This window comes from Cherax quadricarinatus, chromosome 14 (assembly GCF_038502225.1).
Source record: "Cherax quadricarinatus isolate ZL_2023a chromosome 14, ASM3850222v1, whole genome shotgun sequence".
NCBI classification, from domain to species: domain Eukaryota; kingdom Metazoa; phylum Arthropoda; class Malacostraca; order Decapoda; family Parastacidae; genus Cherax; species Cherax quadricarinatus.
Genome location: NC_091305.1, coordinates 51,436,948 through 51,458,419, shown reverse-complemented (window position 1 = coordinate 51,458,419; position 21,472 = coordinate 51,436,948).

The following is a 21,472-nucleotide window of genomic DNA, read 5'->3' as shown; positions in this document are numbered from 1 at the left end:
AACACTGACCACCCTGGTGTTCCTTGTTCCCTGCGACCAACACTGACCACCCTGGTGTTCCTTGTTCCCTGCGACCAACACTGACCACCCTGGTGTTCCTTGTTCCCAGCGACCAACACTGACCACCCTGGTGTTCCTTGTTCCCTGCGACCAACACTGACCACCCTGGTGTTCCTTGTTCCCAGCGACCAACACTGACCACCCTGGTGTTCCTTGTTCCCTGCGACCAACACTGACCACCCTGGTGTTCCTTGTTCCCAGCGACCAACACTGACCACCCTGGTGTTCCTTGTTTCCTGCGATCAACACTGACCACCCTGGTGTTCCTTGTTCCCAGCGACCAACACTGACCACTCTGGTGTTCCTTGTTTCCTGCGACCAACACTGACCACTCTGGTGTTCCTTGTTCCCAGCGACCAACACTGACCACCTTGGTGTTCCTTGTTCCCTGCGATCAACACTGACCGCCCTGGTGTTCCTTGTTCCCTGCGACCAACGCTGACCACTCTGGTGTTCCTTGTTCCCTGCCACCAACACTAACCGCCCTGGTGTTCCTTGTTCCCTGCGACCAACACTGACCACTCTGGTGTTCCTTGTTCTCTGCGACCAACACTGACCACCCTGGTGTTCCTTGTTCCCAGCGACCATCACTGACCACCCTTATGTTCCTTGTTCCTTGCGATCAACATTGAGGGCCCTTATGTTCCTTGTTCCCTGCGATCAACACTGACCACCCTGGTGTTCCTTGTTTCCTGCGACCAACATTGACCACCCTGGTGTTCCTTGTTCCCTGCGACCAACACTGACCACCCTTATGTTCCTTGTTCCCTGCGATCAACACTGACCACCCTTATGTTCCTTGTTCCATGCGATCAACACTGACCACCCTTATGTTCCTTATTCCATGCGATCAACACTGACCACCCTTATGTTCCTTGTTTCCTGCGATCAACACTGACCACCCTGATGTTCCTTGTTCAATGCGATCAACACTGACCACCCTGATGTTCCTTGTTCCATGCGATCAACACTGACCACCTTTATGTTCCTTGTTCCATGCGATCAACACTGACCACCCTGATGTTCCTTGTTCCATGCGATCAACACTGACCACCCTTATGTTCCTTGTTCCATGCGATCAACACTGACCACCCTTATGTTCCTTGTTCCATGCGATCAACACTGACCACCCTTATGTTCCTTGTTCCATGCGATCAACACTGACCACCCTTATGTTCCTTGTTCCATGCGATCAACACTGACCACCCTTATGTTCCTTGTTCCATGCGATCAACACTGACCACCCTTATGTTCCTTGTTCCATGCGATCAACACTGACCACCCTTATGTTCCTTGTTCCCTGCGATCAACACTCACCACCCTTATGTTCCTTGTTCCCTGCGATCAACACTGACCACCCTTACGTTCCTTGTTCCCTGCGATCAACACTGACCACCCTTATGTTCCTTGTTCCATGCGATCAACACTCACCACCCTTATGTTCCTTGTTCCCTGCGATCAACACTGACCACCCTTATGTTCCTTGTTCCCTGCGATCAACACTGACCACCCTTATGTTCCTTGTTCCCTGCGATCAACACTCACCACCCTTATGTTCCTTGTTCCCTGCGATCAACACTGACCACCCGTATGTTCCTTGTTCCCTGTGCCCAACATAAACAATGTAGCAGCTGGTGTTATTGTCTCATATTCCAAGTCTCTTTGATGTTTATATCATCATCTGCGAGTTGAGGAAGGCAACAGTCACTCTCTTCCTCTCCACTTACTTTGAAATGTGAGGGTTACCTCCTGCTGCCTGGCTTGTGTGTAGTGTTGAGGGGAGAGCAGCAGTTGCATCACCTCCTGCTGGCTTGTGTGTGGTGTTGAGGGAGAGCAGCAGTTGCATCACCTCCTGCTGTCTGGCTTGTGTGTGATGTTGAGGGGGAACAGCAGTTGCATCACCTCCTGCTGGCTTGTGTGTGGTGTTGAAGGAGAGCAGCAGTTGCATCACCTCCTGCTGTCTGGCTTGTGTGTGGTGTTGAGGGAGAGCAGCAGTTGCATCACCTCCTGCTGGCTTATGTGTGGTGTTGAGGGGGAACAGCAGTTGCATCACCTCCTGCTACCTGGCTTGTGTGTGACGTTGAGGGGGAACAGCAGTTGCATCACCTCCTGCTGGCTTATGTGTGGCGTTGAGGGGGGAGCAGCAGTTGCATCACCTCCTGCTGGCTTGTGTGTGGTGTTGAGGGAGAGCAGCAGTTGCATCACCTCCTGCTGTCTGGCTTGTGTGTGATGTTAAGGGGGAACAGCAGTTGCATCACCTCCTGCTGGCTTATGTGTGATGTTGAGGGGGAGCAGCAGTTGCATTACCTCCTGCTGGCTTGTATGTGGTGTTGAGGGGGAGCAGCAGTTGCACCACCTCCTGCTGTCTGGCTTGTGTGTGGTGTTGAGGGGGACCAGCAGTTGCATTACCTCCTGCTGTCTGGCTTGTGTGTGGTGTTGAGGGGGACCAGCAGTTGCATTACCTCCTGCTGTCTGGCTTGTGTGTGGTGTTGAGGGGGAGCAGCAGTTGCACCACCTCCTGCTGTCTGGCTTGTGTGTGGTGTTGAGGGGGACCAGCAGTTGCATTACCTCCTGCTGGCTTGTATGTGGTGTTGAGGGGGAGCAGCAGTTGAATCACCTCCTGCTGTCTGGCTTGTGTGTGGTGTTGAGGGGGAGCAGCAGTTGAATCACCTCCTGCTGTCTGGCTTGTGTGTGGTGTTGAGGGGGAGCAGCAGTTGAATCACCTCCTGCTGTCTGGCTTGTGTGTGGTGTTGAGGGGGACCAGCAGTTGCATCACCACCTGCTGGCTTGTGTGTGGTGTTGAGGGGGAGCAGCAGTTGAATCACCTCCTGCTGTCTGGCTTGTGTGTGGTGTTGAGGGGGAGCAGCAGTTGAATCACCTCCTGCTGTCTGGCTTGTGTGTGGTGTTGAGGGGGAGCAGCAGTTGCATCACTTCCTGCAGGCTTGTGTGTGTTGTTGAAGAGGAGCAGCAGTTGCACCACCTCCTGCTGTCTGGCTTGTGTGTAGTGTTGAGGGGGAGCAGCAGTTGCATCACCTCCTGCAGGCTTGTGTGTGTTGTTGAAAGGGAGCAGCAGTTGCACCACCTCCTGCTGTCTGGCTTGTGTGTGGTGTTGAGGGGGAGCAGCAGTTGCATCACCTCCTGCAGGCTTGTGTGTGTTGCTGAAGGGGAGCAGCAGTTGCACCACCTCCTGCTGTCTGGCTTGTGTGTGGTGTTGAGGGGGAGCAGCAGTTGCATCACCTCCTGCAGGCTTGTGTGTGTTGTTGAGGGGGAGCAGCAGTTGCATCACCTCCTGCTGCCTGGCTTGTGTGTGGTGTTGAGGGGGAACAGCAGTTGCTGCACCTCCTGCTGCCTGGCTTGTGTGTGGTGTTGAGGGGGAGCAGCAGTTGCATCACCTCCTGCAGGCTTGTGTGTGTTGTTGAGGGGGAGCAGCAGTTGCATCACCTGCTGCCTGGCTTGTGTGTGGTGTTGAGGGGGAGCAGCAGTTGCTGCACCTCCTGCTGCCTGGCTTGTGTGTCGTGTTGAGCGGGAGCAGGAGTTGCTGCACCTCCTGCTGCCTGGCTTGTATGTGGTGTTGAGGGGAGCAGCAGTTGCATCACCTCCTGCAGGCTTGTGTGTGTTGTTGAGGGGGAGCAGCAGTTGCATCACCTCCTGCTGCCTGGTTTGTGTGTGGTGTTGAGGGGGAGCAGCAGTTGCTGCACCTCCTGCTGCCTGGCTTGTGTGTGGTGTTGAGCGGGAGCAGGAGTTGCTGCACCTCCTGCTGGCTTGTATGTGGTGTTGAGGGGGAGCAGCAGTTGCATCACCTCCTGCTGGCTGTGTGTGGTGTTGAGGGGGAGCAGCAGTTGCATCACCTCCTGCTGGCTGTGTGTGGTGTTGAGGGGGAACAGCTGTTGCATCACCTCCTGCTGGCTTGCGTGTGGTGTTGAGGGGGAGCAGCAGTTGCATCACCTCCTGCTGGCTTGCGTGTGGTGTTGAGGGGGAGCAGTAGTTCCATCACCTCCTGCTGGTGTTCTCAAGGTTTATCATTCTTAGTTTGCTCCTCCCAAGTCTTGGAAAAACATACCCAGAGAAGGCCAGAAGACACTACAGGAGGGGGAGAGGGAAGAAAATTAGAAATAATAATAGTATTAGAAATAATAGTAGTGGTGGTAGTCATAGTCAGCGGCAGCAGTAGTAGTAGTAGTAATAAAGGTAGCAACATTTATAGTAACAGTAATGAGTTAGTAGCAGTAGTAATAGCAGTAGTAGTAGTTTATAAGAGCCTAAGTGCAGATTATTTGTTAATTGTTCCGCCATGATAAAGTTAATATATTAGGCACAAAAAATACCCTGATGGAAGACGTTGAATATAACCTTGGTAAGTCTGAGTCAGAAGTTAAGAATAACAGTAGGAGAGAAACAGTGAATCTGAATGTCATAGTAGTATACTTAGAAGTCAGAATAAGTAACATTAACTTAGATAAGCACATTTATGGTGAGGCTTAGGCTTAGTTACAAGCACATCTGGTGATCTGACATACACTTAAACGATAATCAGATTAAAGTGAAAATATGTGGTTAGCCTTATAGTCACCATATATATACAGTGGAACCCCAGTGATTGAACTTACTTGGATCCTAGGTGGTGTTCGAACAGCGAAAAGTTCGATGTCTAAATCAGTATTTGCCATTCAAGTACATGTAAATGTAATTAATTGGTTCTGGGCCGCGAAGAGTTATACCCAAATAACAGCCCACAATATACTGTAATATTTTTTATGCTATAAAAACATTTACGTAATTAAAAAAATGCCTGGAAATAAAATAAATGAACAGAGAAACTTTATGAATGAACAGAGAACTTTACCTTTATTGACTTGACTGGCACAGGTGGAAGTCGCAGAGGAAGAGGCTACTGTGTGGAGGGTGAGTCGTCTTCCCTGAAAACATCCAGTAACTTCACCTCTGAAGTGATGTCTCGTTTCTGTCTCTTTGCACCAACATTGAAACACTTTGGGGACTCAGAACTGGCAGGTGTATTTGTTTTTTCTGTTTTGAAAAGAATCTGTCCAATATGGTCTGTGTCTGCCTACCCCTTATTATCTCGCTATTGAGCCACGTTATCACTAAAGGAATTAATGTTGTGGCTCACTAGAGCAATGTCAGGGCGCCATTTCTCCACTAATTTTGGCATTGCGAACCACCTCCCCCTCATCATTCTGTGAAGAAAATTCTCCAGCCATTTCGTCGTCTTGTCCTTGAGAAGATGTTGAAGTTCTTCTATTTTGAGATTCCTCCTGTGGATATCTGTCAACTTCACATCCTCCTGGATCACCTCTGATCCCATAGACTCACCTGGGAAGATGATTTTCTGAACCACTGGCTCTGCCTCAAAGACTCTGTCACAGAGTCAGGCCACAGCTTCCTCCAAGCAGAGATAAGTATTCTTTGGGAAACATCTCCCAAGGCTTTAAGTATCAGACTCGCTGGAGGATGTTGAACTGACTCTTCCAAAATTATCTGAAAGTTAGGTCAGTGTCAGAGGTCATTTCAAAGCATTTTTGAAACGGGGCTTCCACACCAACTGAATTGTAAATAAACCGGCGTGTTCGAACTCCAGAAAAACGTTCAAAGACCTGGTCAATTTTTTTTCTGAACGAACACCGAGGTTCCACTGTATATGTATGTATTCTTGTTAACTGTTTTTAAGGCTTGTTCATGGACCTTTTGTGTATCCATGTACCCATATACTATTTCGCTACCATCCACAGCATGGCTATGAGGTGCACAATAAACAAGCCACTTCGAAGGAAACATCTAATCCCTGCCTTCCACCTTATCCCTCTCGTTCACCATCATCTTATCCTGGTGCTTCACCACTCAGGTGTGTCGAGTCTCACCATCACTGCCCTCACCAGTGTTCAGGTGTGTCGAGTCTCACCATCACTGCCCTCATCAGTATTCAGGTGTGTCGAGTCTCACCATCACTGCCCTAACCAGTGTTCAGGTGTGTCGAGTCTCACCATCACTGCCCTCACCAGTGTTCAGATGTGTCGAGTCTCACCATCACTGCCCTAACCAGTGTTCAGGTGTGTCGAGTCTCACCATCACTGCCCTAACCAGTGTTCAGGTGTGTCGAGTCTCACCATCACTGCCCTAACCAGTGTTCAGGTGTGTCGAGTCTCACCATCACTGCCCTAACCAGTGTTCAGGTGTGTCGAGTCTCACCATCACTGCCCTAACCAGTGTTCAGGTGTGTCGAGTCTCACCATCACTGCCCTCACCAGTGTTCAGGTGTGGCGAGTCTCAGCATCATAACCAGTGTTCAGGTGTGTCGAGTCTCACCATCACTGCCCACCAGTGTTCAGGTGTGTCGAGTCTCACCATCACTTCAGTGTTCAGATGTGTCGAGTCTCACCATCACTGCCCTAACCAGTGTTCAGGTGTGTCGAGTCTCACCATCACTGCCCTAACCAGTGTTCAGGTGTGTCGAGTCTCACCATCACTGCCCTCACCAGTGTTCATGTCAACACTATATCTGAACCATTTTCCCGGTTAATCGCGTTTTTTTTTATTTAAAATCGCTGAATGCTTTGTCTAAATACCAGTTTTTTTATGCGGTAAGTTTTTGTGTTCCTAATCTGCACACAGAAATCACTCCATACGAAAGCAAAAGACTTGGCAGGCGATGCAACATGCCCCCAGTGAAAAGTAGGGGCGTCAATGGTACACAAAGAGAAAACACAATAAGTGTCCGGGGCCCAAGACTGTTCAACAGCCTCCCACCAGCCATAAGGGGCATTACCAGTAGACCCCTGGTTGTCTTCAAGAGGGAGCTGGACAGATGCCTGAAGTCAGTGCCGGATCAGCCTGGCTGTGGTTCGTACGTTGGATTGCGTCCGGCCAGCAGTAACAGCCTCGTTGATCAGGCCCTGATCTACCTGAAGGCCTGGTCGTGGACCGGGCCGCGGGGACGTTGATCCCCGGAATAACCTCCAGGTAGACTCCAGGTAGGTGTGTTGCCAATAGACAATGATATGTTATGATTCAATATTTTTGTGTTGCGAAGAGACAGAGAGATGTGTCGTGATTCAGTATTTTTATGTTGCCTAGAGACAGAGATATGTCGTGATTCAATATTTGCTGCGCCTCGCCAGTGGCCAGACACCCTTCGCCAACACCTATTGGGGGATCTGATTCAATTTCTCGCCACCAGATTCTGGCTGTGATCACCCTCACGTAGCACTCTTTTATTCTCTCACTTACCTGTTCCTCTGCTGTTGCTCCTACACCTCCTCTGTGAAAATCTGTTTCATTCTGGCTGTGGCAGTGTGGGAATGATTTTATTTGTGGGTTCTATTAAAATGGAATTTGTTTTATTAAATGTGTGTGTGTCTGTGTGAGAGAATTTCTCTTGTGCCGCAGACTTGTATTCAAAAGAAACACTATATGCAAAACTCAAGAGGGTCACCAAATAGACCATAACAAACAAAGTAAGATGACTGGGTGGGTACTGAGAACTTTCAAAACGATGCTCCCTCACTTAGAATATTGCCCTGATGGACAGGAGAAATATCGGAGCTGGAATAAATACAGAGATCGTTTCCAGCTCACATTGAGCCAGTAAAGCACCTAAATTACTGGGAACGCCTGCAAGTCTTGAACATGTACTCATTGGAGCAGAGGAGAGAGAGATACACAATAATATATACCTGGAAAGTACTCCTGGACCTGGTCCCAAATCTGCACACTGCCATAACAACATACTGGAGTGAGAGATATGGGAGGAAGTGTAAAATAAACCCAGTGAGGAGCAACGGTGGGGACAATAAGGGAACACTGTATCAACATCACCAGACTATTCAACATCTTACCAGAAGATATCAGAAACACCCTTAGAAGCCTTGAAACTGGACAAGTATCTTCACTTACCAGATCAGCCTGGCTGTTCCAGCAGCAATAGCCTGGTTGACCAGGCAAGCACCAGATGAGCCTGGCCCATGGCCGGGCTCAGAGAGTAGAGAAACTCTCGAAACTCTTCAAAGGTATATCAAAGGTAAGGCATTAAAACCCGCATCACCGCTCCCTTCTGTTATTTTATTTTCACTAATAAAAAGTCTTGACAGGACTGGTATGGGTCGCATCCTGGGATCAAAATTGACCTAATTTACCCGAAATTCTCTACATAACAAGGGGCTCTCTTTTGATATGTCATTAAAGTCAGCTAGGTCTGTATACAGTATACATCTACAGTGTATACAGTGTGTCTGTATTAACTCAAGAGTCCACGTGGATACTGAAGAAGATAGTGGTGAAGAAAGTTTTATGAGTGATCTGACACTCTACACTGAGGATGATGTACAGTGGTTGTGAGGCTCGTGTTCACTGCCCTGAGGATGATGTACAGTGGTCGTGAGGCTCGTGTTCACTGCCCTGAGGATGATGTACAGTAGTCGTGAGGCTCGTGTTCACTGCCCTGAGGATGATGTACAGTGGTTGTGAGGCTTGTGTTCACTGCCCTGAGGATGATGTACAGTGGTTGTGAGGCTCGTGTTCACTGCCCTGAGGATGATGTACAGTGGTCGTGAGGCTCGTGTTCACTGCCCTGAGGATGATGTACAGTGGTTGTGAGGCTTGTGTTCACTGCCCTGAGGATGATGTACAGTGGTTGTGAGGCTCGTGTTCACTGCCCTGAGGATGATGTACAGTGGTCGTGAGGCTCGTGTTCACTGCCCTGAGGATGATGTACAGTGGTTGTGAGGCTTGTGTTCACTGCCCTGAGGATGATGTACAGTGGTTGTGAGGCTCGTGTTCACTGCCCTGAGGATGATGTACAGTGGTTGTGAGGCTCGTGTTCACTGCCCTGAGGATGATGTACAGTGATTGTGAGGCTTGTGTTCACTGCCCTGAGGATGATGTACAGTGGTTGTGAGGCTCGTGTTCACTGCCCTGAGGATGATGTACAGTGGTTGTGAGGCTCGTGTTCACTGCCCTGAGGATGATGTACAGTAGTCGTGAGGCTCGTGTTCACTGCCCTGAGGATGATGTACAGTAGTCGTGAGGCTCGTGTTCACTGCCCTGAGGATGATGTACAGTGGTCGTGAGGCTCGTGTTCACTGCCCTGAGGATGATGTACAGTGGTCGTGAGGCTCGTGTTCACTGCCCTGAGGATGATGTACAGTGGTTGTGAGGCTTGTGTTCACTGCCCTGAGGATGATGTACAGTGGTTGTGAGGCTCGTGTTCACTGCCCTGAGGATGATGTACAGTGGTCGTGAGGCTCGTGTTCACTGCCCCGAGGATGATTTACAGTGGTCGTGAGGCTCGTGTTCACTGCCCTGAGGATGATTTACAGTGGTCGTGAGGCTCGTGTTCACTGCCCTGAGGATGATGTACAGTGGTTGTCAGGCTCGTGTTCACTGCCCTGAGGATGATGTACAGTGGTTGTCAGGCTCGTGTTCACTGCCTTGAGGATGATGTACAGTGGTTGTCAGGCTCGTGTTCACTGCCCTGAGGATGATGTACAGTGGTCGTGAGGCTCGTGTTCACTGCCCTGAGGATGATGTACAGTGGTTGTCAGGCTCGTGTTCACTGCCCTGAGGATGATGTACAGTGGTTGTCAGGCTCGTGTTCACTGCCCTGAGGATGATGTACAGTGGTTGTCAGGCTCGTGCTCACTGCCCCAGTCAAGTGGTCATGTTTTTTGTTGAGTTTATTGTCCCTGTGGGAATGTGTCAGGTGTTGAGCTTCTTATGTCTTGCCTCTCAGTGTTCTGTGTCTGATGCTGCTCCTCTCCCGGGGCTCTTTTCTGTCGCTGGGCCCTTTTGTAGGAGCCTTTTTTGTAAATAGCTTTATGGTTCTTCGTGTTTTTGCGTGCGTTTGCTTTCCTTTGCAAATCAACTTGATCTTATCGAGATTCTTACGTCATATTACACTCTCTCAGGCGTCTTTATTAATTTAAAGTTTTACAAGTTTTTTCTTGATGACTTAAAGAACTTGAGAAATAAGTTTAATATTATCTGGAGAGTTTATCTGGAGAGAGTTCCGGGGGTCAACGCCCCCGCGGCCCGGTCTGTGACCAGGCCTCCTTAGGTCAGTGTCCCAGGATGCGACCCACACCAGTCGACTAACACCCAGGTACCCATTTTACTGATGGGGAACATAGACAACAGGTGGAAAGAAACACGTCCAATGTTTCTACTCTGGCTGGGAATCGAACCCAGGCCCTCACCGTGTGAAGCGAGAGCGTTAACCACCAGGCCTATGAAGTGTCCAGTTTTGTTTCATTTATTGCTCAGACCTCTGCAACACAATTGTCCTCAAAGATTTGTTAAATTATACCAGGAATTAAGGAAAGATCCTGGACTTCACCTTACGAAACAGACAAAGCAAATGTGATAGTAATTTTGGATAAATAATAAATAATTTTGGGTAAATGAACATGTTATTAGAAGACGGTGGAACTTACGTGACTCTTAAGAAGATGGACTGAGTTTGTGGATCTCATATCCATGTCCAGTGTGAGTCGAGTAACCTGACAGCATTTCGATCGTCAGATAACCTTGCAACCAGACCCCAGCAGCCTCAACACGCACACATTTAGATACACTGTATATTATCTACAAATAGTTGTTTTTGATCTGTTCCAGTAAATTTAGGATACTTGTTCGCTATCTCTGGTATATCTAATTTCACTAAAACGAAGTTTTTATACTCAAGCTATTTCGTTGTCAAACTGTGCACGTAGACAGTCAACATAATATTTAATTACATCTTACACGCATCTTGGCTCGTTGTGTGTACTCGCCTATTTGTACTCACCTAGTTGTGGTTGCAGGGATCGAGTCACAGCTCCTGGCCCCGCCTTTTCACTGGCCAATACTCGGTCACTCTTCCCGCTCCATGAGCTTTATCATACCTCTTCTTAAAGCTATGTATGGATCCTGCCTCCTCTACATCGCTACCCAGACTATTCCACTTCCTGACAACTCTGTGACTGAAGAAATACTTCCTAACATCCCTCTAGTTCATCTGAGTCTTTAACTTCCAACTGTGACCCCTTGTTGCTGTGTCCCATCTCTGGAACATCCTGTCTCTGTCCACCTTGTCAATTTCTCTCGGTATTTTATGTGTGGTTATCATATCCCCCCTAACTCTCCTGTCTTCCAGTGTCGTCAGGTCGATTTCCCTTAACCTCTCCTCGTAGGACATACCCCTTAGCTCCGGGACTAATCATGTTGTAAACCTTTGCACTTTCTCTAGTTTCCTCACATGCTTGGCTAGGTGAGGCGCTGCATACTCCAATATGGGCCTAACGTACACAGTGTACAGGGTCCTGAATGACTCCTTATTTAGATGTCGGAATGCTGTTCTTAGGTTTGCCAGGCGCCCGTATGCTGCAGCAGTTAGTTGACTGATGTGCGCCTCAGGAGATGTGCCTTTTGTTATACTCGCCCCAAGATCCTTTTCCTTGAGTGAGGTTTGTAGGCTCTGGCCCCCTAGATTGTACTCCGTCTGTGGTCATTGTACTCCTTCTGTGGTCTTCTTTGCCCTTCCCCAACCTTCATAACTTTGCTCTTAGTGGGGTTGAACTGGCTTGCAGCCTGTCTAGATTCCTCTGTAGTTTTGCCTGATCCTCGTCCGACTGAATTCTTCTCATCAACTTCACATCATCCGCAAACAGGGACACTCGGAGTTTATTTCTTCCGTCATGTCGTTCACAAATACCAGAAACAGCACCGGTCCTAGGACTGATCCCTGTGGCACCCCACTCATTACAGGCGCCCAGTCGGACACCTCACCACGTACCATGACTCGCTGTTGTCTTCATGACAAGTATTCCCTGATCCATTGTAGTGCCTTCCCTATTATCCTTGCCCAGTCCTCTAGCTTTTGCACTAATCTCTTGTGTAGAACTGTGTCAAATGGATTCTTACAGTCCAAGAAAGTGCAATTTACCTACCTCTCTCTCTTGTCTCACTGCCGTCACCCTGTCATAGAACTCCAGTAGGTTTGTGACGCAGGATTTCCCATCCCTGAAACCGTGCTGGCTGTTGTTGATAAGATCATTCCTTTCTAGGTGTTCCATCACTCTTTTCCTGATAAATTTCTCCATGACCTTGCATAGTATACACGTCAGTGACACTGGTCTGTTGTTTAAGGCTTCATGTTTGCCACCTTTTTAAAAAATTGGGACTACATTTGCTGACTTCCATACCTCATGTAGTCGCCCTGTTTCGATAGTTGTGTTGAAGATAGTTGTTAGTGGTGCAAAAAGTGCCTCTGTTCCCTGTCTCAGGACCCATGGAGAGATGTTATCCGGCCCCATCGTCTTTGAGGTATCTAGCTCGCTCAGATGCCTCTTCATTTCTTCGTCGGTTGTGTGTATTGTGTCCAACACTTGATGTACCCCACCTCTCCGCCTTCCTGTGTGTGTGTGTGTGTGTGTGTGTGTGTGTGTGTGTGTGTGTGTGTGTGTGTGCGTTACTTTGTGCTGGTTACATGTCATCTCTGGAGATATTAGACGTCAGATTACAATCTAAGAAGGATCAAGTACTTCATTATCAGTTCCTGACGATCCACCAACACTGTTCAGCCATGTGATACAAGTTTCTCTCTTATTACTCTCTACTACTTCATCAACTTAGATTATTCACGTGTTCAAACATGTTCAGTATGTAATATGAACCTTGTTTGTGTGGAGGGGGAAGGTAAACTTTGTTATTGAGTGTGAGTGACACTTGTTGCCAGTGCTGGGGATTGTACAGGGCTGTACAGTGTTGTACACCACTATAACACAGCTCTCTGCTGCACACACACGTACACCACTAGAACACAGCTCTCTGCTGCACACATACGTCAGGTACACCACTAGAACACAGCTCTCTGCTGCACACACATGTCAGGTACACCACTAGAACACAGCTCTCTGCTGCACACATACGTCAGGTACACCATTAGAACACAGCTCTCTGCTGCACACACATGTCAGGTACACCACTAGAACACAGCTCTCTGCAGCACACATACGTCAGGTACACCACTAGAACACAGCTTTCTGCTGCACACACACGTCAGGTACACCACTAGAACACAGCTCTCTGCTGCACACACACGTCAGGTACACCACTAGAACATAGCTCTCTGCTGCACACATACGTCAGGTACACCACTAGAACACAGCTCTCTGCTGCACACATACGTCAAGTACACCACTAGAACACAGCTCTCTGCTGCACACACATGTCAGGTACACCACTAGAACACAGCTCTCTGCTGCACACACACGTCAGGTACACCACTAGAACACAGCTCTCTGCTGCACACATACGTCAGGTACACCACTAGAACACAGCTCTCTGCTGCACACATACGTCAGGTACACCACTAGAACACAGCTCTCTGCTGCACACATACGTCAGGTACACCACTAGAACACAGCTCTCTGCTGCACACACACGTCAGGTACACCACTAGAACACAGCTCTCTGCTGCACACACACGTCAGGTACACCACTAGAACACAGCTCTCTGCTGCACACACACGTCAGGTACACCACTAGAACACAGCTCTCTGCTGCACACATACGTCAGGTACACCACTAGAACACAGCTCTCTGCTGCACACACACGTCAGGTACACCACTAGAACACAGCTCTCTGCTGCACACATACGTCAAGTACACCACTAGAACACAGCTCTCTGCTGCACACATACGTCAAGTACACCACTAGAACACAGCTCTCTGCTGCACACACACGTCAGGTACACCACTAGAACACAGCTCTCTGCTGCACACATACGTCAGGTACACCACTAGAACACAGCTCTCTGCTGCACACATACGTCAGGTACACCACTAGAACACAGCGTTGTTGCTGTTGCTACTGCTGTTACTATTGCTCCTACTGTAGTTGCTGCTGCTACTGTTGCTGCTACCGTTACTGTTGCGCTGCTGCTGTTGTTGCTGCTACTGTTACTGCTGCTACTTTTACTGTTGTTGTTGCTGCTATTACTGTTGTTGCTATTGCTACTGTTCTTGTTGCTACTGTTGTTGCTGCTGCTACTGTTGTTGCTGCTGTTACTGTTGTTGTTGCTTCTGTTGTTGCTGCTGCTACTGTTGGTACTGCTGTTGCTACTGTTTACTATTTACTGTACCATACTTTCATACATTCCTCCTTTTGCTTACATGGATAACGTTCTTTGTCTCCACAGTTACTTGAATGCACCACCCACCTTTTTCCCCTCATCAGTTCTGTGGATCACTTCGTCTTTCATAGACTATCCACCGACAAGTCCACTTCCAAATATCTGAACACATTCACTTCCTCTATTCTTTCTCCCTCTAATCTTAAATCCAGTAAAGCATTATCTAAATTTCGTTATGTTCACTTTTAGTTTCCTTCTTTTACATACCCTCCCAAATTCGTAACTTCTCTTCAGAATCTCCTAACACAACCTTGACAACTCCCACTCTGTATTAGATTCGTTATCTTTCAATCCCACTTCTTTTCCCTATTTATAAATATGTTACACAACCATGGTAACATTACACATCCCTGTATAAGACTTACTTTTTCAGTAAAATAATTTCCCTATCTCCTCCACCACCGTAACCTGAACTTTGCTGTTCATGAAAGAAATCTTAACTAATTAACTTACGACGATATACTTGACGCACATCTTATTTCTGATGAGTTTCGAGAGTTTTCTACTCCTTGAAACCAGTCCTGGACTAGGCTTGTCTTAACGAGCTTGGCCCTTGGCCCATGGCCCATGGCCGGGCTCCAAGAACATTAAGACTCTCGAAACTCATCAAAAGTAGCAAAGGTGCTTACCTGGTCAACCAGGCTGTTGTTGTTGATGGCCCGCTGCCCCACATTTCCATCACAGCCTGGTTGATCTGGCACCTGGTGAAGATATTTGTTCAGTTTCCTCTTGAAGACTTCTACACTTGTCACAGCAGTTTTTCTGATATGGTCTGCTAAAATGTTGAATAGTGTGGGGCCACGGATGTTGATAGAGTGTTTCCTTATTGTTCCCACGGCGCCTCAACGGAGAGTTGGGGTGTCTCCTCCGCATCCCGTGCTTGGTGATGAAGGAAAATACAAATAAGAAAGAGGTAGACGCTCCCTCTGTAAGTAAAGACGGAGAATTACAGAACTTCTCTAAGAAGAACGAAAGAAACACTAATAGTGAAGTGGAAAACACTGGACTCACCGTAGAAGCCGAGAGAGAGAAATATATATATACACACACACACACACACACACACACACACACACACACACACACACACACACACACACACACACACACATATATATATATATATATATATATATATATATATATATATAAATATGTCGTGCCGAATAGGCAGAACTTGCGATCTTGGCTTAAATAGCAACGTTCATCTTGCCATATAGGACAAGTGAAAATTTGTGTATGCAATAATTTCGCCAAAATCATTCTGAACCTAACGAAAAAAATATATTTCACTGTGTTTGTTTAGTATTAAATTATTGTAAACAAATCTAAAATATATTTAGTTGGGTTAGTCTAAAATAAATTGTTCTTGTTATAATAAGGTTAGGTAAGTTTTCTAAGAATCTTTTGGTGCAAAATTAAAAAATTTTACATTAACATTAATGACAAAAATATATCTTTAAACGTATAAGAGAAAATTTTAGAAAGGACTTAATTTTAAATGAGTTCTTGCTAATTGACCAGTTTTACATATTCGGCACGACATATATATATATATATATATATATATATATATATATATATATATATATATATATATATATATATATATATATATACATATATATATATATATATATGTATATATACATGAGAGAGAGAGAAAGTGAAAGCATAAATGAAATAGAAATAAATCCTAATTACTTTTAGTCATGTACAAAGCTAATAACGTAGGAACACTGCAGTGTGGGAGCCTCGGTAACAAGAGCTGCAACCAACAAGGAAATAAACGAGTTTTAGGACTCATTTGCCATAGGTTCAAACCCCACACGTTCCCTGATTTGTTAGCAGTCATCTTATTACGATGTCGTGGGCCAAAGCGAGTGAAATACGGAAGCTGCAATACGACTCACTTTTCAGTGTACTTTTTGGGGATGCGGCTCAAAACCCGTCTGACATCTCCATAATTTCTGAGCTAACCTCAGCACCAACAGCCTGGTTGTTCAGGTTATAATCCGGGAGCCCTTGTCTGGAACCTGAAAATGAGAAGATATATATGTAGGCTCATGTGCAGGTACAGATGCAGGTACAGGTACAGATGCGGGCACAGGTACAGATGCAGGTACAGGTACAGATGCAGGTACAGGTACAGATGCAGGTACAGGTACAGATGCAGGTACAGGAACAGATGCAGGTACAGGTACAGATGCAGGTACAGGTACAGATGCAGGTACAGGTACAGATGCAGGTACAGGTACAGATGCAGGTACAGGTACAGATGCAGGTACAGGAACAGATGCAGGTACAGGTACAGATGCAGGTACAGGTACAGATGCAGGTACAGGTACAGATGCAGGTACAGGTACAGATGCAGGTACAGGAACAGATGCAGGTACAGGTACAGATGCAGGTACAGGTACAGATGCAGGTACAGGTACAGATGCAGGTACAGGAACAGATGCAGGTACAGGTACAGATGCAGGTACAGGTACAGATGCAGGTACAGGTACAGATGCAGGTACAGGTACAGATGCAGGTACAGGTACAGAAGCAGGTACAGGAACAGATGCAGGTACAGGTACAGATGCAGGTACAGGTACAGATGCAGGTACAGGTACAGATGCAGGTACAGGAACAGATGCAGGTACAGCTACAGATGCAGGTACAGCTGCAGGTACAGGTACAGATGCAGGTACAGGTACAGATGCAGGTACAGGTACAGATGCAGGTACAGGTACAGATGCAGATACAGGTACAGATGCAGGTACAGGAACAGATGCAGGTACAGGAACAGATGCAGGTACAGGAACAGATGCAGGTACAGCTACAGATGCAGGTACAGGTACAGGTACAGCTGCAGGTACAGGTACAGATGCAGGTACAGGTACAGATGCAGGTACAGGTACAGATGCAGGTACAGGTACAGATGTAGGTACAGGTACAGATGCAGGTACAGGAACAGATGCAGGTACAGCTACAGATGCAGGTACAGCTGCAGGTACAGGTACAGCTGCAGGTACAGGTACAGATGCAGGTACAGGTACAGATGCAGGTACAGGTACAGATGCAGGTACAGGTACAGATGTAGGTACTAGTACAGATGTAGGTACTAATACATATGCAGGTACAGATGCAGGCACAGGTATAGCTGCAGGTACAGCTACAGCTACAGATTCAAGTACAGGTACAGATGTAAGTACTGGTACAGATGTAGGTACAGCTGCAGATGTAGGCACTGGTACAGATGCAGGTACAGGTACAGATGTAGGTACTGGTACAGATGTAAGTACTGGTACAAATGCAGGTACAGGTACAGATGCAGGTACTGGTACAGATTCAAGTACAGGTACAGATGTAGGTACAGCTGCAGATGTAGGCACTGGTACAGATGCAGGTACAGGTACAGATGTAGGTACTGGTACAGATGTAAGTACTGGTACAAATGCAGGTACAGGTACAGATGCAGGTACTGGTACAAATGCAGGTACAGGTAGAGATGCAGGTACAGGTACAGATGCAGGTACAGGTATAGCTGCAGGTACAGCTACAGATGTAGGTACTAGTACAGATGTAGGTACAGGTACAGATGCAGGTACAGGTACAGATACAGGTGCAGGTACAGATGTAGGTACAGGTACAGCTGCAGGTACAGGTACAGATGCTGGTACTAGTACAGATGTAGGTACAGGCACAGTAGCAGGTACAGGTACAGATGCAGGTACAGGTATAGATGTAGGTACAGGTACAGATGCAGGTACAGGTATAGATGTAGGTACTGGTACAGCTGCAAGTACAGGTACAGCTGCAGGTACAGATGCAGGTACAGGTACAGATGCAGGTACTGGCACAGATGTAGGTACAGGTATAGATGCAGGTACAGTTGCAGATGCAGGTACAGATGCAGATACTGGCACGGATGTAGGTACAGGTACAGATGCAAGTACAGGTACAGATGTAGGTACTCTTACAGATGCAGGTACAGGTACAGATGTAGGTACAGGTACAGATGTAGGTACTCTTACAGATGCAGGTACAGGTACAGATGTAGGTACAGGTACAGATGTAGGTACTCTTACAGATGCAGGTACAGGTACAGATGTAGGTACAGGTACAGATGCAAGTACAGGTACAGATGCAAGTACAGGTACAGATGCAGGTACTCTTACAGATGCAGGTACAGGTACAGATGTAGGTACAGGTACAGATGCAAGTACAGGTACAGATGCAGGTACTCTTACAGATGCAGGTACAGGTACAGATGCAGGTACAGGTACAGATGCAAGTACAGGTACAGTTGTAGGTACTCTTACAGATGCAGGTACAGGTGCAGATGTAGGTACAGGTACAGATGCAAGTACAGGTACAGATGTAGGTACTCTTACAGATGCAGGTACAGGTGCAGATGTAGGTACAGGTACAGATGCAAGTACAGGTACAGATGTAGGTACTCTTACAGATGCAGGTACAGGTACAGATGTAGGTACAGGTACAGATGTAGGTACTCTTACAGATGCAGGTACAGGTACAGATGTAGGTACAGATACAGATGCAAGTACAGGTACAGATGTAGGTACTCTTACAGATGCAGGTACAGGTGCAGATGTAGGTACAGGTACAGATGCAGGTACAGCTACAGATGCAGGTACAGGTACAGATGGTACGAGGGGTACTAGTGGGGCGACGCCCCCCTCACGGAGGGTAGATGGTTACCGTCATTCTCAGGTACCGGGATACGTCTCGTTACGCTTGTTACGTCTCGTTACACCGAGTTAACGCACCGTTGACCGTCACCTTAACAAGGGTAGATGGCACCTCTTCATGTGACCCTCCCCTTACACACACACACACACACACACATACAGACACACACACACACACACACACACACACACACACACACACACACACACACACACACACACACACACACACACACACACACACACACACACACACACACACACACACACACACACATACAGACACACACACACACACACACACACACACACACACACACACACACACACACACACACACACACATACAGACACACACACACACACACACACACACACACACACACACACATACAGACACACACACACACACACACACACACACACACACACACACACACACACACATACAGACACACACACACACACACACACACACACACACACACACACACACACACACACACACACACACACATACACACACACACACACACACACACACACACACACACACAGACACAGACACACACACACACACACACACACACACACATACAGACAGACAGACACACACACACACACACACACACACACACACACACACACACACACACACACACACACACACACACACACACATACAGACACACACACTAAGGTCTGTGGCGGTCAGAAAGGTGTGTATTGATAACATAAAAGGTCCACTGGATTAAGTGACACAGTGACAGCCAGAATCAAGTTAGGATGTTGTCACCTTTGTCAGATGAATGTAATTAACACAGGTGAACCTCCTAGCACTGCCTGTTCCACATGTTAACTCTCTGAAAAAGAGTGCTCACACGACACTTGTTTTGTGTGTGTGTGTGTGTGTGTGTGTGTGTGTGTGTGTGTGTGTGTGTGTGTGTGTGTGTGTGTGTATTTATGGAGATATCCTCACACAAATTCCACTTCTCCGACGTAAAGGAAAGGCCGTCTTGAGAACTGGTACTTTCAATGTAACAGTAACTTCAGCCATGACGGAAGGAAATCTTGGAAGCTGCCGTAGCTAATGAACCTTTAATATAATACTTGAGAATATGTTCATTGCCTTAGCTAAGTCTGCCAGCTCAGCCTGACACATCTAAGCACTGTGTACCATTGTCTAGTCTGTGTGGAGGAACGTAGGGGAAACTAAGGTAGCTTTACTTCCCACTCTCTCTCTCTCTCTCTCTCTCTCTCTCTCTCTCTCTCTCTCTCTCTCTCTCTCTCTCTCTGGAAGAGAGGAGGACGGAAGACAAAATAACAACGTATATAATATACAGAGGGACTGACTAAATTGGTTAAGTTAATTTCTGATCACCAAGACTTAGTGATTAGATTAAGACACATGTGCAACATCTGGGTATCTTTATTGTAGACGTTTCGCCATCCAGTGGCTTTATCAATACAAATTCTAGGACATAACTTGAAGACAGTAGAACTATGTACAGAAGATGAGGTAATCAGTCCCTCAACCTAGGAGTAGGTGCGAACAGCACCATAGTCGTGGAGATTCTGAAGCAGAAGAAAGGATCCTGGCGCTTATATAGTAACGTCAGGTGTAGCAGACGAGGGCATATTCACTGGTGGGCGGGATTCCCCAGTGGAAGTAGGTCCTTCCCAAAGAGATGGGTTAGTTGTAGTAGTAGTTGTCGTAGTCGTGAAGGTTATGTACATGTCCTCAGAATTAAGATTCCATGATGTTGCAGTGTCTGACAAGTTGTGTACGAATGGTATATAATACCGACAATATTATTACCAGAATATTATTACCGGAATATTATTAGTGTCTTCCTGTGTAAAAACCGAGAGAAAATAATTATTTAAAATCGAGCACATTTCATTCTCTTTGTCAGTAAGATGCCCAGAGTTATTTTTAAGGGGACCTGTCTTATCTCTGACTTTTGTTCTATATACCTGGAAAAAACTTTTTGGGTTAGTTTTAGAATCCCTAGCAACTTTAATTTCATAGTCCCTTTTAGCTTTTCTTATCCCCTTTTTAATGTCCCTCTTAATGTCAATATACTGATTCATAAGATGACCCTCGCCTCTTTTGATACGCCTATAAATTCCTTTCTTATGCCCTAGTAGATATTTCAGCCTATTATTCATCCATTTTGGGTCATTTCTATTTGATCTAATTTCCTTATAAGGGATAAACGTTCTTTGAGCAGCATGTATTGTGTTCAGAAAACTGTCATATTGATAGCTCTCTTCGTTACCCCAGTCAACAGATGATAAGTGTTCTCTAAGCCCATCGTAATCTGCTAAGCGAAAATCTGGGACTGTTACTGAGTTATCCCTACTATCATACTTCAATTCAATTCTAAATGTAATTGATTTGTGGTCGCTAGCACCCAGTTCCTCTGAAACTTCTAAATTATTAACAAGGGATTCATTGTTTTCCAGAACTAAGTCAAGCAGGTTATTACCCCTTGTAGGTTCTGTCACAAACTGCTTCAAAAAACA